This window comes from Schistocerca serialis, unplaced genomic scaffold (genome assembly GCF_023864345.2).
Source record: "Schistocerca serialis cubense isolate TAMUIC-IGC-003099 unplaced genomic scaffold, iqSchSeri2.2 HiC_scaffold_936, whole genome shotgun sequence".
Taxonomy (NCBI): domain Eukaryota; kingdom Metazoa; phylum Arthropoda; class Insecta; order Orthoptera; family Acrididae; genus Schistocerca; species Schistocerca serialis.
In genome coordinates this window covers 124146-143103 of record NW_026048558.1, presented here as the reverse complement: position 1 = coordinate 143103, position 18958 = coordinate 124146, and the positions used below count along the sequence as shown (strand labels likewise).

The 18958-nt window shown below is 44.8% G+C and overlaps 1 pseudogene; it reads left to right on the top strand.

The window, feature by feature from the left end:
- The first annotated feature begins 18184 nt into the window (after positions 1-18184).
- Positions 18185-18302, top strand: LOC126452777 (5S ribosomal RNA; annotated as a pseudogene).
- The last annotated feature ends 656 nt before the right edge of the window (positions 18303-18958 follow it).

The following is an 18958-nucleotide window of genomic DNA, read 5'->3' as shown; positions in this document are numbered from 1 at the left end:
GCTGTCCATAAATCCATGAGAGAACGTAGGGGTGGAGATCTCTTCTGAACAGTACGTCGCAAGGCATCCCAGATATGCTCAACAATGTTCATGTCTGAGGAGTTTGGTGGCCAGCGGAAATATTTAAACTCAGAAAACTGTTCCAGGAGCCACTCTGTAGCAGTTCTGGAAGTGTGGGCTGTCGTATTGTCCTGTTGGAACTGTCCAAGTCTGCCGGAATGAACAAAGGACACAAATGGATTCAGATGATCAGACAGGATGCTTACGTACGTGTCACCTGTCAGAGTCGTATCTAGACGTATCAGGGGTCCCATATCACTCCACCTGCACACGCCCCACACCATTACAGAGCCTCCACCAGCTTGAACAGTCCCCTGATGGCATGCAGGGTCGATAGATTCTTGAGGTTGCCTCCATTCCCGTACACGTCCATCCGCTCGACACAGCTCGAAACGAGACTCGTAGGACCAGGCAACATGTCTCCAGTCATCAACAGTCCAATGTCAGTGTTGACGGACCCAGGCGAGGCGTAAAGCTTTGTGTCGTGGGATCATCGAGGGTACACGAGTGGGCCTTTGGCTCCGAAACCCTATATCAACGATGTTTCGTTGAATGGTTCACAAGCTGACACTTGTTGATGGCCCAGCATTGAAATCTGCAGCAATTTGCGAAAGGGTTGCACTTCTGTCACGTTGAACGATTCTCTTCAGCCGTCGTTGGTCCCGTTCTTGCAAGGTTTTTTTTCCGGCAGCAGCAACGTCGCAGATTTGATGTTTTACCGGATTCTTGATATTCACGGTACACTCGTGAAATGGTCGTACGGGAATGAAGATGACAATCGGGTATTCATTGGACAAATATATTATACTAGAACTGACATGTGATTACATTTTCACGCAATTTGGGTGCATAGATCCTGAGAAATCAGTACCCAGAACAACCACCTCTGGCCGTAATAACGGCCTCGATACGCCTGGGCATTGAGCCAAACAGAGCTTGGATGGCGTGTACAGGTACAGCTGCCCATGCAGCTTCAACACGATACCACAGTTCATCAAGAGTAGTGACTGGTGTATTGTGACGAGCCAGTTGCCCGGCCACCATTGACCTGACTTTTTCAATTGGTGAGAGATCTGGAGAATGTGCTGGCCAGGGCAGCAGTCGAACATTTTCTGTATCCAGAAAGGCCTGTACAGGACCTGCAACATGCGGTCGTGCATTATCCTGCTGAAATGTAGGGTTTCGCAGGCATCCAATGAAGGGTAGAGCCAAGGGGCGTAACACATCTGAAATGTAACGTCCACTGTTCAAAGTGCCGTCAATGCGAACAAGAGGTGACCGAGACGTGTAACCAGTGGCGCCCCATACCATCACGCCAGGTGATACACCAGTATGGCGATGACGATTACACGCTTCCAATGTGCGTTCACCACGATGTCGCCAAACTCGGATGCTGTGAACAGAACCTAGATTCGTCCGAAAAAATGACGTTTTGCCATTCGTGCACCTAGGTTAGTCGTCGAATACACCATCGCAGGCGCTCCTGTCTGTGATGCATCGTCAAGGATAACCGCAGCCATTGTCTCCGAGCTGATAGTCCGTGCTGCTGCAAACGTCGTCGAACTGTTCGTGCAGATGGTTGTTGTCTTGCAAACGTCCCCATCTGTCGACTCAGGGATCGAGACGTGGCTGCACGATCCGTTACAGCCGTGCGGATAAGATGCCTGTCATCTCGACTGCTAGCGATACGAGGCCGTTGGGATCCAGCACGGCGTTCCGTATTTCCCTCCTGAACCCACCGATTCCGTATTCTGCTAACAGCCATCGGATCTCGACCAACGCGAGCAGTAGTGTCGCGATACGACAAACCGCAGTCGCGATGGGCTACAATCCTACCTTTATCAAAGTCGGAAACATGATGGTACGCATTTGTCGTCCTTACACGAGGCATCACAACAACGTTTCACCAGGCAACGCAGGTCAACTGCTGTTTGTGTATGAGTAATCGGTTGGAAACTTTCCTAATGTCAGTACGTTGTAGGTGTCGCCACCGGCGCCAGCCTTGTGTGAATGCTCTGAAGAGCTAATCATTTGCATATGACAGCATCTTCTTCCTGTCGGTTAAATTTCGCGTCTGTAGCACGTCGTCTTCGTGGTGTGGCAAATTTTAATGGCCAGTAGTGTAGATATATGAAGATTGTGTCTGTTGTTTCGGACTTGTTCGAAAGAACAGACACCATCTTCATATATGCAACAAATTTCTCAGGAGGAAGAATATTCAAGTCTGCAGTGTAGCGCCAGCCTATGAGTGTAAACTAAGTTTAGACGCAGGAAGTAATAGATGCGTTTGGATTACAGACGAATCTGAATTACTTTGGACGGCCGGTGTGGCCGAGCGGTATCGCAGGTTCGAATCCTGCCTCGGGCATGGATGTGTGTGATGTCGTTAGGTTAGTTAGGTTTAAGTAGTTCTAAGTTCTAGGGGACTGATGACCTCACATGTTGAGTCCCATAGTGCTCAGAGCCATTTGAACATTTTAAATTACTTTTACAAATTCCCACACACAGATCTAGGAACAAATAAAAACTACGTTCACAGAATATGCCCCATACTAAAAACTGGAAAATACATGAGTATTTGCATCTACATTACGTTCTTGAGCTTTAACATTTCCTTTTGGGGTAAAAGCCCCACTGTAGACTACAATCCCCTTGCATTTTCCGTAGTTTATGTATCATCAAAGTACTCACCTGAAATATTTTCATGATGTAACATAGCTTCGCTGAATTTACCTTGCTTTATTAGTTTTTATGCCGGAACGTTCATCAAATATGGCAAAATGCTTTACATATAGCTTGAGAATAAGGATTGGGCAGCGCAACAGGTCTATCTGTTACCACATCCTTTACGTACTGTTCAGATTCGTCGCCTTCGCCGAGTCACAACTAAAGGTATCACCTCCCAGCCAACCCTATAACTAGGCTACACATCGGTCTGTCACCACAACCAAAACTTCAGAAGGGGGTGCGATACCACACACTAGCCCCTTTTTAATTCATCACAGTTTCGATGAAATGGGGAAACGTCACTTCGTACAAATCGCATTCCAACACCTTCCGTTCAGCAACTGCATTCACTTGTAGTGAGTGAATTTTCAAACTGTGTGCATAGATAGTCTGCAAAAAACGATACATTTCGGAAATCTGCACGGCCTAAACTTTTTTTCTTATGCTGATACACTAGGGGGAAACGAAAGGGTGACGGACGAAAATATTGCTCAAATTCAGGATTTTTTTTTTCTCCGTACTGAATTGTAGTAGACAAATGGGGTTTGCTACAGTGAATAAAGGATACTGGGTGATCAAAAAGTCAGTATAAATTTGAAAACTGGATAACTTACGGAATAATGTAGATAGAGGGGTACAAATTGACACACATGCTTGGAACAACAAGGGGTTTTATTAGAACCAAAAAAAAAAAAAAAATACCAAAGTTCAAAAAATGTCCGACAGATGGCGCTTCATCTGATCAGAATTGCAATAATTACCACAACAAAGTAAAACAAAGCAAAGATGATGTTCTTTACAGGAAATGCTCAATATGTCCACCGTCATTCCTCAACAATAGCTGTAGTCGAGGAATAATGTTGTGGACAGCACTGTAAAGCATGTCTGGAGTTATGGTGAGGCATTGGCGTCGGATGTTGTCTTTCAGCATCCCTAGAGATGTCGGTCGATCACGATGCACTTGCGACTTCAGGTAACCCCAAAGCCAATACTCGCACGGACTGAGGTCTGGGGACCTGGGAGGCCAAGCACGACGAAAGTGGCGGCTGAGCACACGATCATCACCAAACGACGCGCGCAAGAGATCTTTCACGTGTCTAGCAATATGGGGTGGAGCGCCATCCTGCATAAACGTCGTACGTTCCAGCAGGTGTTTATCAGCCAGGCTGGGGATGATGCGATTCTGTAACATATCGGCGTACCTCTCACCCGTCACGGTAGCAGTTATTGCTGTCCAGCGCCATCTGTCCGACATTTTGTGAACTTTGTTTTTTTTTTTTTTTTTGTTCTAATAAAACCCCATGTCATTCTAAGCATGTGTGTCAATTTTTACTTCTCTATCTACATTACTCCGTGGTTTATTAAGTTTTCAAAATTATACTGACTTTTTTATCACCCTGTACATTAAAGTTTTATTTGTACTGTTTTTTTTTTTTAATATTAATATTTTCACTGTGTAACTGGGATTTTCCCGAGGCAGTCTGAAAGAAGGTAGATCGACGGTTGTCGCTGTACTAACTCCGTTTGACATATCTGAAACACGAAATTAACATATCACCCAATCATGATTCACCGTAGGAACTTCCAAAAAAAATAATTTTTTTTTTGACGAAATTATTGGTATTTGAAAGAAATTCCCGTTTTTGTTCCCCCCCCCCCCCCGTTTTGGTGCAAAATAATGCTAAATATCAACACAACAGAGTCGGCTACGATTAATTGAAGCGAATTCAGTTTCCCTGAAGGAAGGCCAACAATCATTACAATAGGATGAAAATTGTAGCGTGGGCGACGGAAACCGTGCCGAAAAACATGATTTCGAAAAAAAAGCGTTTATAGTTCGACAAGTAAAATGGTTCAAATGGCTTTGAAGACTATGGGACTTAACATCAGAGGTCATCAGTCCCCTATAACTTAGAACTACTTAAACCTAACTAACCTAATGACATCACACACATCCATGCCCGAGGCGAGATTTGAACCTTCGACCGTGGCGGTCGCACTGTCCCAGATTTAAGAGCCTAGAACCGCTCGGCGACAGCGGCCGGCAGTTCGACAAGTATTTATCATATAAAAAAATGGGACGAAGCTCGAAGCGTACAGGATATCATCGATGCCTGGTCCATGATAACTATGTATGGCCGCTTTCTGCTGCTTTGAGCTGATAAGCCCTCATTTTCGTCATCAAAGGCTTTATCGCCGCTGACGTCTCTCTCTTCGCATGTCATCGCTGATTCTGATTTGAAGAGCATTTGCTATGTGCGTTATTGCAGACTGGGCTATACTGAGCAGACATACGGCCAAATTTGAAGTAATGTTCACACTTTCGCTTCGGGGTTGGATGTTATTTTTTGAGCGTAACTACGAAGGAGACTATTGAAACTTTCGTTCACATTTTGAGTAAAACCGCCCAAACAACGCTCCAGCTAATCATCTACATCTACATCTACATGGATACTCTGCAAATCACATTTAAGTGCCTGGCGAAGTGTACATGGAACCACCTTCATAATTCTCTGTTATTCCAATCTCGTATAGCGCGCGGAAAGAACGAACTCCTATATCTTTCCTTGGGAGCTAATTTCCCATATTTTCTCGTGGTGATCGTTCCTCCCTATGTAGGTCGGTGTCAACAAAATATTTTCGCGTTCGGAGGAGAAAGTTGGTGATTGGAATTTCGTGAGAAGATTCCGTCGCACGGAAAAACGCCTTTCTTTTAATGATGTCCAGCACAAATCCTGTATCATTTCTGTGACACTCTCTCCCATATTTCGCGATAATACAAAACGTGCTGCCCTTCTTTGAACTTTTTCGATGTACTCCGTCAGTCCTACCTGGTAAGGATCCCACACCGCGCAGCAGTATTCTAAAAGAGGACGGACAAGCGTAGGGTAGGCAGTCTCCTTAGTAGGTCTGTTACATTTTCTAAGTGTCCCGCCAATAAAAGGCAGCCTTTGGTTAGCCTTCCCCACAACATTTTCTGTGTTCCTTCCAATTTAAGTTGTTTGTAATTGTAATATCTAGCTATTTGGTTGTATTTACCGCTTTCAGATTGGACTGATTTATCGTGTAACCAAAGTTTAACGAGTTCATTTTAGCACTCATGTGGATAACGTCACACTTTTCGTTGTTTAGGGTCAACTGTAAATTTTCGCACCATCCAGGTATCTTTTCTAATTCCTTTTGCAGTTTGTTTTGATCTTCTGATGTCTTTATTAGTCTATAAACAACAGCGTCATCGGCAAACAACCGAAGACGGCTACTCAAATTGTCTCCTAAATCGTTTATATAGATAAGGTACAGCCAAGGGCCTATAACACTACCTTGGGGAACGCCACAAATCACTACTGTTTTACTCGATGACTTTCCATCAATTACTACGAACTGTGACGTCTCTGACAAAAAATCACAAATCCAGTAACATAACTGAGACGATATTCCATAAGCACGCAATTTCACTACGAGCCGCTTGCGTGGTGCAGTGTCAAAAGCGTTCCGGAAATCCAGAAATACGGAATCGATCTGAAATCCCTTGTCAATAGCACTCGACACTTCATGTGAATTAAGAGCTAGTTGTGTTTCACAGGAACGATGTTTTCTAAACCCATGTTGACTGTGTGGTAATAGACCGTTTTCTTCGACGTAATTCATTACGTTCGTACAGAATATATGTTCTAAAATCCTGCTGCATATCGACGTTAACGATATGGGCCTGTAATTAAGTGGATTAGTCCTACTACGTTCCTTGAATACTGGTGTGACCTGTGCAACTTTCCAGTCTTTGGATACGGATCTTTCGTCGAGTGAACGGTTGTATACGATTGTCAAGTATGGAGCTAATGCATCAGCATACTCCGAAAGGAACCTAATTGGTATACAGTCTGGACCAGAAGACTTGCTTTTATTAAGTGATTTAAGTTGCTTCACTACTCCGAGGATATTTACTTCTACGTTACTCGTGTTGGCAGCTGTTCTCGATTCGAATTCTAGAATATTTACTTTGTCTTCTTTTGTGAAGGCATTTGGAAGGCTGTGTTTAGTAACTCTGCTTTGGCAGCACTGTCTTCGATAGTATCTCCATTGCTATCGCGCAGAGAAGGCATTAATTGATTCTTACCGCTGACATACTTCACATACGACCAGAATCTCTTTGGATTTTGCGCCAGGTTTCGAGACAATGTTTCGTTGTGGAAACTGTATAGGCATCTCGCATTGAAGTCCGCGCTAAATTTCGAGCTTCTGTAAAAGATCGGGAATCTTAAGGATTTTGCGTGTGTTCGAATTTGGCATGTTTGTTTCGTTAGTTTACTCAAATTGGTATAAAGAGAGGTGATGGCAGAGAGAACGACTTGGGGCAAACGGTTCTCTAACGCCCATGCGTGTCGCCCACGCTCGGCTTCAAACGCTCACAGAGTAGTTACTTTTTAGTGCTTGCGCATAATATTTTCGGGAATAATTCTTCAATATATATGCATTCGAATACCGCAATAAAAAATTTCGAGTGTTTTCGACCGCGTCCCCGTCGTTGCCACTTAATTAGGCGGTAAGGGACCACGGTAGTGTGACCGTAGCGACATCTCTGGACCGCCGCATACGTGAGTGGAGCTGTCGCTGATGTAGTATAAGAAGCGGCAAACAGATGGCGTGAAGGTACACTGCCGGTAAGGTAGTAGAAAGAGCTCCGTGCAGATGGCACGACAGGTACTGCGCGAAGCTCGCACACCAACCCCTCTATTTTTCCTGCTCAATTGTTTCCTCGGGAAAGAAGCGCTAACCGCCGTACGGTTTCTTTGCCACTGACGGCCGGGGTACTGCTTCATCTGCGGTTTTCTGCAAGCCTTGACGCCATTTCTTGGCGCCTCTTTGTGATGGGCATGAGTAGAAATGAGTGTTGCAGCACACAATAGACAAACTGCCGATGAAATTTTAGTTTCGCTGATACCCCCTCCATTCTAACTTGTGATGTATCGCACCAACCACGCCTATCCAATCGACACTTTGCGCCAGGACCTTCTTCTAACCTTCTCAACTACCAACCTATACCTGTCGACAACAGACCACCTATGCTAGGGCAGGTGCTTCCACATTTAGAGCCGGTGACGTGCTCGCTTTAAACATGAGAGTTCCGTATCAGGTTTTTTAACTTTAGTAAATGTACTCTTAAAGCCTTTTATTACAAGTGTTTGTAACTCAAACGGAAAGAAGTAACTTTTCGTATATACAGGGTGGTCGATTGATCGTGACCGGGCCAAATATCTCACGAAATAAGCGTCAAACGAAAAAACTACAAAGATCGAAACTCGTCTAGCTTGAAAGGGGAAACCAGATGGCGCTGCCCGCTAGATAGCGCTGCCATGGGTCAAACGGATATCAACTGTGTTTCTTTTTCTTTTATACAGGAACCATCATTTTTTATTACATCTTCGTGTAGTAGGTAAAGAAATATGAATGTTTTAGCCGGACCACTTTTTCCGCTTTGTGACGGATGGCGCTGTAATAGTCACGAACATATGGCTCACAATTTTATATGAACAGTTGGTAACAGCTAGGTTTTTAAAATTAAAATACAGACCGTAAGTACGTTTGAACTTTTTATTTCGACTGTTCCAACGTGATACATGTACATTTGTGAACTTATCATTTCTGAGAACGCATGCTGTTACAGCGTGGTTACCTGTAAATACCACATTAATGCAATAAATACTCAAAATGATGTCCGTCAACATCAATGCATTTGGCAATACGTGTAACGACATTCCTCTCAACAGCGAGTAGTTCGCCTTCCGTAATGTTCGCACATGCATTGACAATGCGCTGACGCATGTTGTCAGGCGTTGTCGGTGGATCACGATAGCAAATATCCTTCAACTTTCCCCAGAAAAAGAAATACGGGCACGTCAGATCCGGTGAACGTGCGGGCCACGGTATGGTGCTTCGACGACCAATCCACTTGTCACGAAATATGCTATTCAATACCGCTTCAACCGCACGCGAGCCATGTGCCGGACATCCACCGTGTTGGAAGTACATCGCCATTCTGTCATGCAGTGAAACATCTTGTAGTAACATCGGTAGAACATTACGTAGGAAATCAGCATACATTGCACCATTTAGATTGCCGTCGATACAATGGGGCCAATTATCCTTCCTCCCATAATGCCGCAACATACATTAACCCGCCAAGGTCGCTGATGTTCCACTTGTCGCAGCCATCGTGGATTTTCCGTTGCCCAGTAGTGCATATTATGCCGGTTTACGTTACCGCTGTTGGTGAATGACGCCTCGTCGCTAAATAGAACGCGTGCAAAAATTCTGTCATCGTCCCGTAATTTCTCTTGTGCCCAGTGGCAGAACTGTACACGACGTTCAAAGTCGTCGCCATGCAGTTCCTGGTGCATAGAAATATGGTACGAGTGCAATCGATGTTGATGTAGCATTCTCAACACCGACGGTTTTGAGATTCCCGATTCTCGCGCAATTTGTCTGCTACTAATGGGCGGATTAACCGCGACAGCAGCTAAAACACCTACTTGGGCATCATCATTTGTTGCAGGTCGTGGTTGACGTTTCACATGTGGCTGAACACTTCCTGTTTCCTTAAATAACGTAACTCTCCGGCGAACGGTCCGGACACTTGGATGATGTCGTCCAGGATACCGAGCAGCATACATAGCACACGCCCGTTGGGCATTTTGATCACAACAGCCATACATCAACACGATATCGAGCTTTTCCGCAATTGGTAAACGGTCCATTTTAACACGGGTAATGTATCACGAAGCAAATACCGTCCGCACTGGCGGAATATTACGTGATAGCACGTACTTATACGTTTGTGACTATTACAGCGCCATCTATCAGAAAGCGAAAAAAGTGGTCCAACTAAACATTCATATTTCTTTACGTACTACACGAATATGTAATAAAAAATGCGGGTTCCTATTTTAAAAAAAGGCAGATGATATCCGTTTGACATATGGCAGCGCCATCTAGCGGGCCAACCATAGGGTCATCTGGTTTCCCGCTTCAAGCTAGACAAGTTTCGTTCTTTGTAGTTTTTTCGTTCGACGCTTATTTCGTGAGATATTTGGCCCGGTCACTATCGATGGACCACCGTGGATATAACAAGTTTCATTTTAGTTTCACCTTTAACAATATTTTTATGTTCATTGTAAATAGCTCCTTCCGTTTAGAGTTATTTAATCTCATTCGGTGTTTTCTTGTCCATTGGGGGGAAGAATAGACTGCCTCTCCCCCCCCCCCTCCCCCCCCCCCCCCGCTCCCTCTCAAGCCATATGGGGCGCGGAGTGACGAAATAACAATGAAGGGGAAAAAAATCATAAACATACGCAACCAAGTATCCTTCTTAAAAAACAAAGTTTTTTAGACCTAGCAGGATCCCGTCTCCTTCCGTCCACGAAATCGTCGGTAACTCAGGCTTTCAGAGCAGTGAGCTTGTACCGCAGAAATAACGGAAATGTAAGGTGGTATTGATGTGTGATTTTCTCAGAAAAGGGTAGTAGTCAGGGATTTGTACCGTTAGCTAATAAACGAATTGTGATAGTTCCTAGAAAGGTTTTTTCAAGCAGACTTTATGAAATGGAACAATGCCTATTGAAACTAACAATTAAAAGTAAGGTAAATGAGAATGGTAGTGGTATTTGTTGGAGGATTCTAGTGCGAGTCTTTTACTAGATACCGTATGGCTCTGAGCACTATGGGACTTAAATTCTGTGGTCATCAGTTCCCTAGAACTTAGAACTACTTAAACCTAACTAACCTAAGGACATCACACACATCCATGCCCGAGGCAGGATTCGAACCTGCGACCGTAGCGGTCGCGCGGATCCAGACTGTAGTGCCTAGAACCGCTCGGCCACTCCGGCCGGCGAGATACCGTATTTTGAAAGGCTTCTACGCTAACACTTGTTTGTGCCATTTAACCTTCACAGCTGCGAGGTACGTTGTTCGCTTTCAGTGTGCTCGTGTGTTCCTTTGATGGAGATAAGAATAAGGGGAGATGGCGCCACGTATCCCAGCCGTACTACGTTTTGAAGCCATGGGGGCGTGGCTCGCTGCCATGACACTCTGACCGAAACACTGCCAGTGTGCTATAGCGCTGCGTGTATTACAGTCGCTAATTGCACCATGTACGCATGTAACGTCATCAGATTGGTTGTTTCAAAGTTTTTGTTGAAAATAAAATCTCGTAAGGGCGAAATTCCGCGTTTCTTCTGATTAAAAATAGTTTTTAATGGAATATTACGAATAGCTAGCCTTCAATGTAAACGATACAATTTTGTTAATTCAGTAATAAACGTGTATCACAAACTAAATAATAGAAACTGAAAACTAAGTTAGCTATACCCTCCCTCCAAAGCCCCATAAATACATCTTGTTTGTAATACGTACTGGGACATTTCAGTTACGTTACACTACTGGGAGACACCGTTCATTACCACCAATATTTGCCGAAATACGGTACATAGAACGGCAAATCTACGCAGTGTCCTGTTTAGGCCTATACTTTACGCCAGTTAATGCAGTGTTAGCTTTTAATTTGGTACATGATGAAAACAAAGTGAGTTACTCAACACTTGGATTATCGACGATACGTACGTATTATACTGAAACGTGTACTTGAAAACTAAGAGTTTAATTCTTTCAATTAACATACCTTTTGCAAATGTTTTGGGTTTGTAGGGAAAACTGATGGTACAGCATTTTCTCGGACCCTTACAGTTGAAAGGGAAGTTCGGTCTATGTCCTCTTCTCGGAAATGCTGAGAACACATAGTGCTCCATTTAGACACACGCCAATCCTTCCTCCTCACGGCATTCTCCCACAGAGCTTTCCGACTTTCATTTTTAGGAAATCTAAAATCATACAGGAGAAAAACACGCTATAGTACAGGTACCGATGTAGCACACGTTCATTCACAATGAAGTTGTAAAATCACACTTAACGAGACAACTTACACATGAAACGTTATTCCCTTCGATTTCGCATCACAATCAGAACGATTCGTACATCCGAACACCACACAAGTCACCATAATAGCGCAAAATCCTTCCAAAAGCGAGCGTCAAGCGTATGCACACAAGCTTACGGCAGCAATGTTTTGGTCGGATTGAGATGGCTACCCTCGGCTTCACATGGCTTCGCAGCTGTGACGTCACGGCGTCTCCCCCTATTCTTACCTCCATGTCCTAGCCTAACCAAAGATTTACAAAGTATATAAAACCAGAACAGTAGCAAACAAGGGACGGCAGAAGAGGGGGAAATTAGTGTTCTTGCTGCTGCTGCAGTTGATTTGCACGTTGGCTCCTGGGCAATCGCACGAGCAAGTGGCAAGGGTCAGGCGAAAGTGCCGTGTGTATTCTCCATCGACACAGGTTCTATCCCTGCCACATCTGTCTCCATCAAAACTTGCATGCAAACGTTTATGAGAACCGTGATAACTTCTGTGTGTCGGCATTAAGGCAGGATTCTCTAGATGTATCGTGTATCTTGTTTAGTGATTAACGCACATCTACCAATTGAGGCCAGGTAAACCGCCGAAACATGCGCTGTTGGTCTCTTGACAATCCCCATTGGCTTCTTCAAGTGGAACATCAGCGTCCATGGAGCGTAAACATGTGGTCGTAAACATATGGTGTGGGATAGTGAACCATCAGCTCATAGGCCCGTGTTTCATAGACAGAGCAGTGAACGTAAAGTTAGTTGGTTGCGTGTTCCATTGATCAATCGCATGGAACAGTAGCTCGTATGATGTGGAACGTGTCAAGGGCACAAGAAATGCACATATGAAACAAGATTTTTTAATATATATATATATATATATATATATACTCCTGGAAATTGAAATAAGAACACCGTGAATTCATTGTCCCAGGAAGAGGAAACTTTATTGACACATTCCTGGGGTCAGATACATCACATGATCACACTGACAGAACCACAGGTACATAGACACAGGCAACAGAGCATGCACAATGTCGGCACTAGTACAGTGTATATCCACCTTTCGCAGCAATGCAGGCTGCTATTCTCCCATGGAGACGATCGTAGAGATGCTGGATGTAGTCCTGTGGAACGGCTTGCCATGCCATTTCCACCTGGCGCCTCAGTTGGACCAGCGTTCGTGCTGGACGTGCAGACCGCGTGAGACGACGCTTCATCCAGTCCCAAACATGCTCAATGGGGGACAGATCCGGAGATCTTGCTGGCCAGGGTAGTTGACGTACACCTTCTAGAGCACGTTGGGTGGCACGGGATACATGCGGACGTGCATTGTCCTGTTGGAACAGCTAGTTCCCTTGCCGGTCTAGGAATGGTAGAACGATGGGTTCGATGACGGTTTGGATGTACCGTGCACTATTCAGTGTCCCCTCGACGATCACCAGTGGTGTACGGCCAGTGTAGGAGATCGCTCCCCACACCATGATGCCGGGTGTTGGCCCTGTGTGCCTCGGTCGTATGCAGTCCTGATTGTGGCGCTCACCTGCACGGCGCAAAACACGCATACGACCATCATTGGCACCAAGGCAGAAGCGACTCTCATCGCTGAAGACGATGCACCCCTCATGGTAATGTACATGTGCGTCAGTGAAAAAGACCAATAAAAAGGTGTTGGCATGTGGGCGTAATGTGCTGTTCCAGTCTCTTCTGTACCTAAGGTCCATCACCGTTCCCTTTGGATCCCTACGTAATTCGGTGCTCTCCGATACACACGATCGAACAGCGGAGGAGTGGTACTCAAGCGTCAACTTTAGGTTACAATATCTCCGGATGTAATTAACATTTTACAATGCAACAAACGGCACTGATTGCGTATTTGTTTATATGTTCAGATGTGCTAACAAAACTAACGGGGTTCCATTTAAAAAAACGTAGGCTTGTGTTAAAAAACATACTTCCGTACATTTTTGTATGGTTTGTTTTAAACAATTACACTAGCCCATCTCCTCACGTTCGGTCTGTGGAATCGGTTCGTCAGTATTTGATGTGGTTTACGAAATATATCCAGCGGTAACGTTAGGTGACTCGCCCTACCTTAAATGGCACAACATGCATATGCTATATTTATAGATTTATTTATTCCTATTCAAGAATTCATCTATGGTACAGAAGGAGTTGTCAAGGAGATGTGATGATGATGATGTCGTGTGGCGAGGGCCTCCAGTCGGGTAGGCCGTTCGCCGGATGCAAGTCTTTCGATTTGACGCCACTTCGGCGACCTGCGCGTCGATGGGGATGAAATGATGATGATGATGATTAGGACAACACGACAGCCAGTCCCTGAGCGGAGATGATCTCTTACGATTGACAGTCTGTCGCGCTGACCACTCATCTACCGGAGCCGGACGTCAAGGAGATATTAATTCAATTTGTTTTTGAAGCTATTACTGCCGTCTGTCAGACATTTTATTTCATCTGGTAATTTGTGAAAAACTTTTATAGCGGCATATTTTAACCCTTTCTGTGCCAAAGATAGATTGAGTAAAAGTGTTTCTTTTTTCTGGTATTATAATGATGAATGTCACTGTCGTTTTTAAATTGCTCGATGTTGTTGAGAACAAATTTCATTACTGAGTAAATATACTGTGAAGCAGTTTTAAGGATTCCCAATCGTTTAAAAAGTTGCCTACAAGATGTGCGACTATGAACCTCACACATTATTCTAACCGCTTTCTTTTGAGCAGTGAGTACCTTTTGTCTAAATGTTGAGTTACCCCAAAATATTATTCTGTATGACATCAGAGAGTGAAAGTATCCAAAGAACGTTAGCTGAATAATTTCTGTATCCTCAAAATTGGCAATTACTCTGATTCCAATGGTTGCTGAACGTAGTCGCTTTAGAAGATCCAAAATATGAATTTTCCAATTAAAATTCTCAACTACATGTACACCCAAAAACTTACTAGGCTGTACCCTGCCTACTGACTTCTGTTGATCTGTTACTTTTTGCAGCAGAAATTTGGATGTGCTGTGTTTTCACGAAGTTTAAAGAAAGACCATGGGCAGAAAACCAATTAATGACTTTTCCAAAGACCTTATTTGTATAATTTCAATTGGAGTTTCTTTTACTGGATTGATAATGTTGCTTGTATCATCAGCAAACATTGTCAGTTCAGCTTCCTGTTTCAGATAAGATGGAAGGTAGTTCACATATATCAAGAACAGAAGGGGACCCGTGATTGAACCGTGTGGAACACTTAATGTAATTTCACCCCAGTTAGAAGAAGTGGCGAACTTATTTAAGTCACTTGACCCGTATAAGGAAACTTTTGCTTCCTGTTCTGTACGTATGATTTATCCACTCATGTTGTTGTTGTGGTCTTCAGTCCAGAGACTGGTTTGATGCAGCTCTCCATGCTACTCTATCCCGTGCAAGCTTCTTCATCGTCCAGTACCTACTGCAACCTACATCCTTCTGAATCTGCTTACTGTATTCATCTCTTGGTCTCCCTCTACGATTTTTACCCTCCACGCTGCCCTCCAATACTAAATTGGTGATCCCTTGATGCCTCAGAACATGTCCTACCAACCGATCCCTTCTTCTAGTCAAGTTGTGCCACAGACTTCTCTTCTCCCCAATCCTATTCAACACTTCCTCATTAGTTATGTGATCTACCCATCTAATCTTCAGCATTCTTCTGTAGCACCACATTTCGAAAGCTTCTATTCTCTTCTTGTCCAAACTATTTATCGTCCGTGTTTCACTTCCATACATGGCTACACTCCATACGAATACTTTCAGAAAAGACTTCCTGACACACAAATCTATACTCGATGTTAACAAATTTCTCTTCCTAAAAAACGCTTTGCTTGCCATTCCCAGTCTACATTTTATATCCTCTCTACTTCGACCATCATCAGTTTTTTTGCTCCCCAAATAGCAAAACTCCTTTACTACTTAAAGTGTCTCAGTTCCTAATCTAATTCCCTCAGCACCACCCGACTTAATCCGACTACATTCCATTATCCCCGTTTTGAATATGCTATTCAATTTATACCACGTGCAGAAGTATCGCAGCCTCCTAACAGAGCACCTTCCACGGATGCTAAAAGACGTTCCTCTGCAGACTGGGAAGAACCGTGCCAACATGACAGCCGTCCAGCCGACAGTGCACGAAGGACTAGAGCGTGTCTTCACGAATCGTTTCCTTATCGTTGGATTGGCCGTAAAAGACCTGTACCTCGGACGGCCCGTTCCCCGGATTTGACATCTGTACACTTTTTCCTACATCTACATCTACATTTATGCACCGCAAGCCACCCAACGGAGTGTGGTGGAGGGCACTTTACGTGCCACTGTCATTACCTCCCTTTCCTGTTCAAGTCGCGTACGGTTCGCGGGAAGAACGACTGTCTGAAAGCCTCCGCGCGCTCTAATCTCTCTAATTTTACATTCGTGATCTCCTCGGGAGGTATAAGTAGGGGGAAGCAATATATTTCCTGTGATGAAAGCTGAAAGACGGCGTCTACAATGACATACCAGCTACACCCGATGATACACAACGATGTATTACTGCAGCCGGCCCGAACATCTCCGCTGAAATGCCACCACCTGTGCACCACTCGTTCCATACCAAACTCGAAGCGTGAACTGCCGCTGCCTGAGGGAATTTTGAACACAACATGTGATGATGTCTCGTTACTGGTCAGAATCCAAATAACTAGTGTATCTGTTGTTCTTTAGTGTGCGCCACCACAGGTATTTTAGATGTGTCGATGTGGGAACTATCCAAAGTACACCACAGGTCATTAAAATTTGCTACACCAAAAAGAATTGCAATTTATAAACTGGTATTCACTGGACAAACCTATTATACTGGAACTGACTTGTCATTATATTTTTCACGCACTTTGGGTGCATAGATCCTGAGAAATCAGGACCCAGAACAACCACCTCTGGCCGTAATAACGGCCTCGATACGCCTGGGCATTGAGTCAAACAGAGCTCGGATGGCGTGTACAGGTACAGCTGCCCATGCAGCTTCAACACGATACTACAGTTCATTAAGAGTAGTGACTGGCGTATTGTGACGAGCCAGTTGCTCGGCCACCATTGACCAGACGTTTTCAGTTGGTGAGAGATCTGGAGAATGTGCTGGCCAAGGCAGCAGTCGAACATTTTCTGTATCCAGAAAGACCCGTACAGAACCTGCAACATGCGGTCATGCATTATCCTGCTGAAATGTAGGGTTTCGCAGGGATCGAATGGAGGGTAGAGCCACGGGCCGTATCACATCTGAAATGTAACGTCCACTGTTCAAATTGCTGTCAATAGGAGCAAGAGGTGACCGAGACGTGTAACCGATGGCACCCCACACCATCACGCCGGGTGATACGCCAGAATGGCGATGACGAATACACGCTTCGAGTGTCCGTTCACCGCGATGTCGCCAAACACAGATGCGACCATCGTGATGCTGTAAACAGAACCTGGATTCGTCCGAAAAAATGACGTTTTTCCATTCGTGCACCCAGGTTCCTCGTCGAGTTCACCATCGCAGGCGCTCCTGTCTGTGATGCAGTGTGAAGGGTGACCGCAGCCACGATCTCCGAGCTGATGGTCCGTGATGCTGCAAACGTCGTCGAACTGTTCCTGCAGATGGTTGTCGTCTTGCAAACGTCCCCATCTGTTGACTCAGGGATCGAGACGTGGCTGCACGATCCGTTACAGCCGTGCGGATAAGATGCCTGTCATCTCGACTGCTAGTGATACGAGGCCGTTGGGATCCAGCACGGCGTTCCGTATTACCCTCCTGAATCCACCGATTCCATATTCTGCTAACAGTCATTGGATCTCTACCAACGCGAGCAGCAATGTCGCGATAAGATAAACCGCAATCGCGATAGGCTACAATCCGACCTTTATCAAAGTCGCAAACTTGATGGTACGCATTTCTGCTCCTTACACGAGGCATCACAACAACGTTTCACCAGGCAACGCCGGTCAACTGCTGTTTGTGTATGAGAAATCGGTTGGAAACTTTCCTCATGTGACGGCGTTGTAGGTGTCGCCACCGGCGCCAGCCTTGTGTGAATGCTTTGAAAAGCTAATCACGTCATCTTCGTGGTGTAGCAATTTTAATGGCCAGTAGTGTACAATATCCCGTAAACGACTCGCACTAAAATGTTCGAACAAACAGCACTGAAATTCTGATTTACCCTGTTTTTAGTTTGTTAATGTCAATGTGCGTTACTCCATTTCAAAAAAGTCTAACTTTGCACAAAAAATATACTCTCTAAGTGTTATCACAGTCTGTTAACTGGCTAACAGCACGAGCTCTTGACTTCCAATCCATTGTTGAAAAACCGCAAATCAATAGCAGTTTCCACTTCCGCAATATCGGTGGTGCAACTTTCAGCTGATTCGCCCTGTATACATGCCAACGGCGATGCCGAAGTGGTAACACCGGTTCCCGTCAGATCGCCGTTGTTAAGCGCTGTCGGGCTGGGCTAGCACTTGGATGGGTGACCATCCGGTCTGCCGAGCGCTGTTGGCAAGCGGGCTGCACTCAGCGCTTGTGAGGCAAACTGGGGAGCTACTCGACTGAGAAGTAGCGGCTCCGGTCTCGGAAACAGGAGAACGGTGTGGTGAGCACATGCCCCTCCATAACCGCATCCAGTGACGCGTATGAGCTGAGGATGACGCACCCGAATTTACTGGCCTCTGGGAAAGTTCTCGCTATCGAATTACGGTTGGGACAGAGTGTTGGCTGAAACCCGAAGTGGAAAGCTCTGAGATATTCAGCGAGTCGTGGAACGTGTATCGGAAAAGGCAGATTAGACGCCATAGCAGGGGGAGCAGTTCACAAGAATATTCTCTCCATTGAGGTCTAACAAGGGGAGGCCGCCAATTGCGAAATTCAGAATCGATTCGTACTGCGCATGATAAAAGCTCATGGCCAGAGGTGTAATGTGGCAAAGCACCAAGATGCACTTCTCAGCCGTTGTCGAGAAAATCGACAGTTAAAAGAAACCGTTGCGGTGAAATACTCTCTGCGATTAATAATTTTCTACAGCGTCTTGGCGCAGCGGTAAGCGCTCGGGTTCGTAATGCAAGGGTTGCCGGATCGAATCTCGCGCCATGCAACTTTTTTTTTTATTATTAGTTTTTTATAATATATATATATATATATATATATATATATATATATAT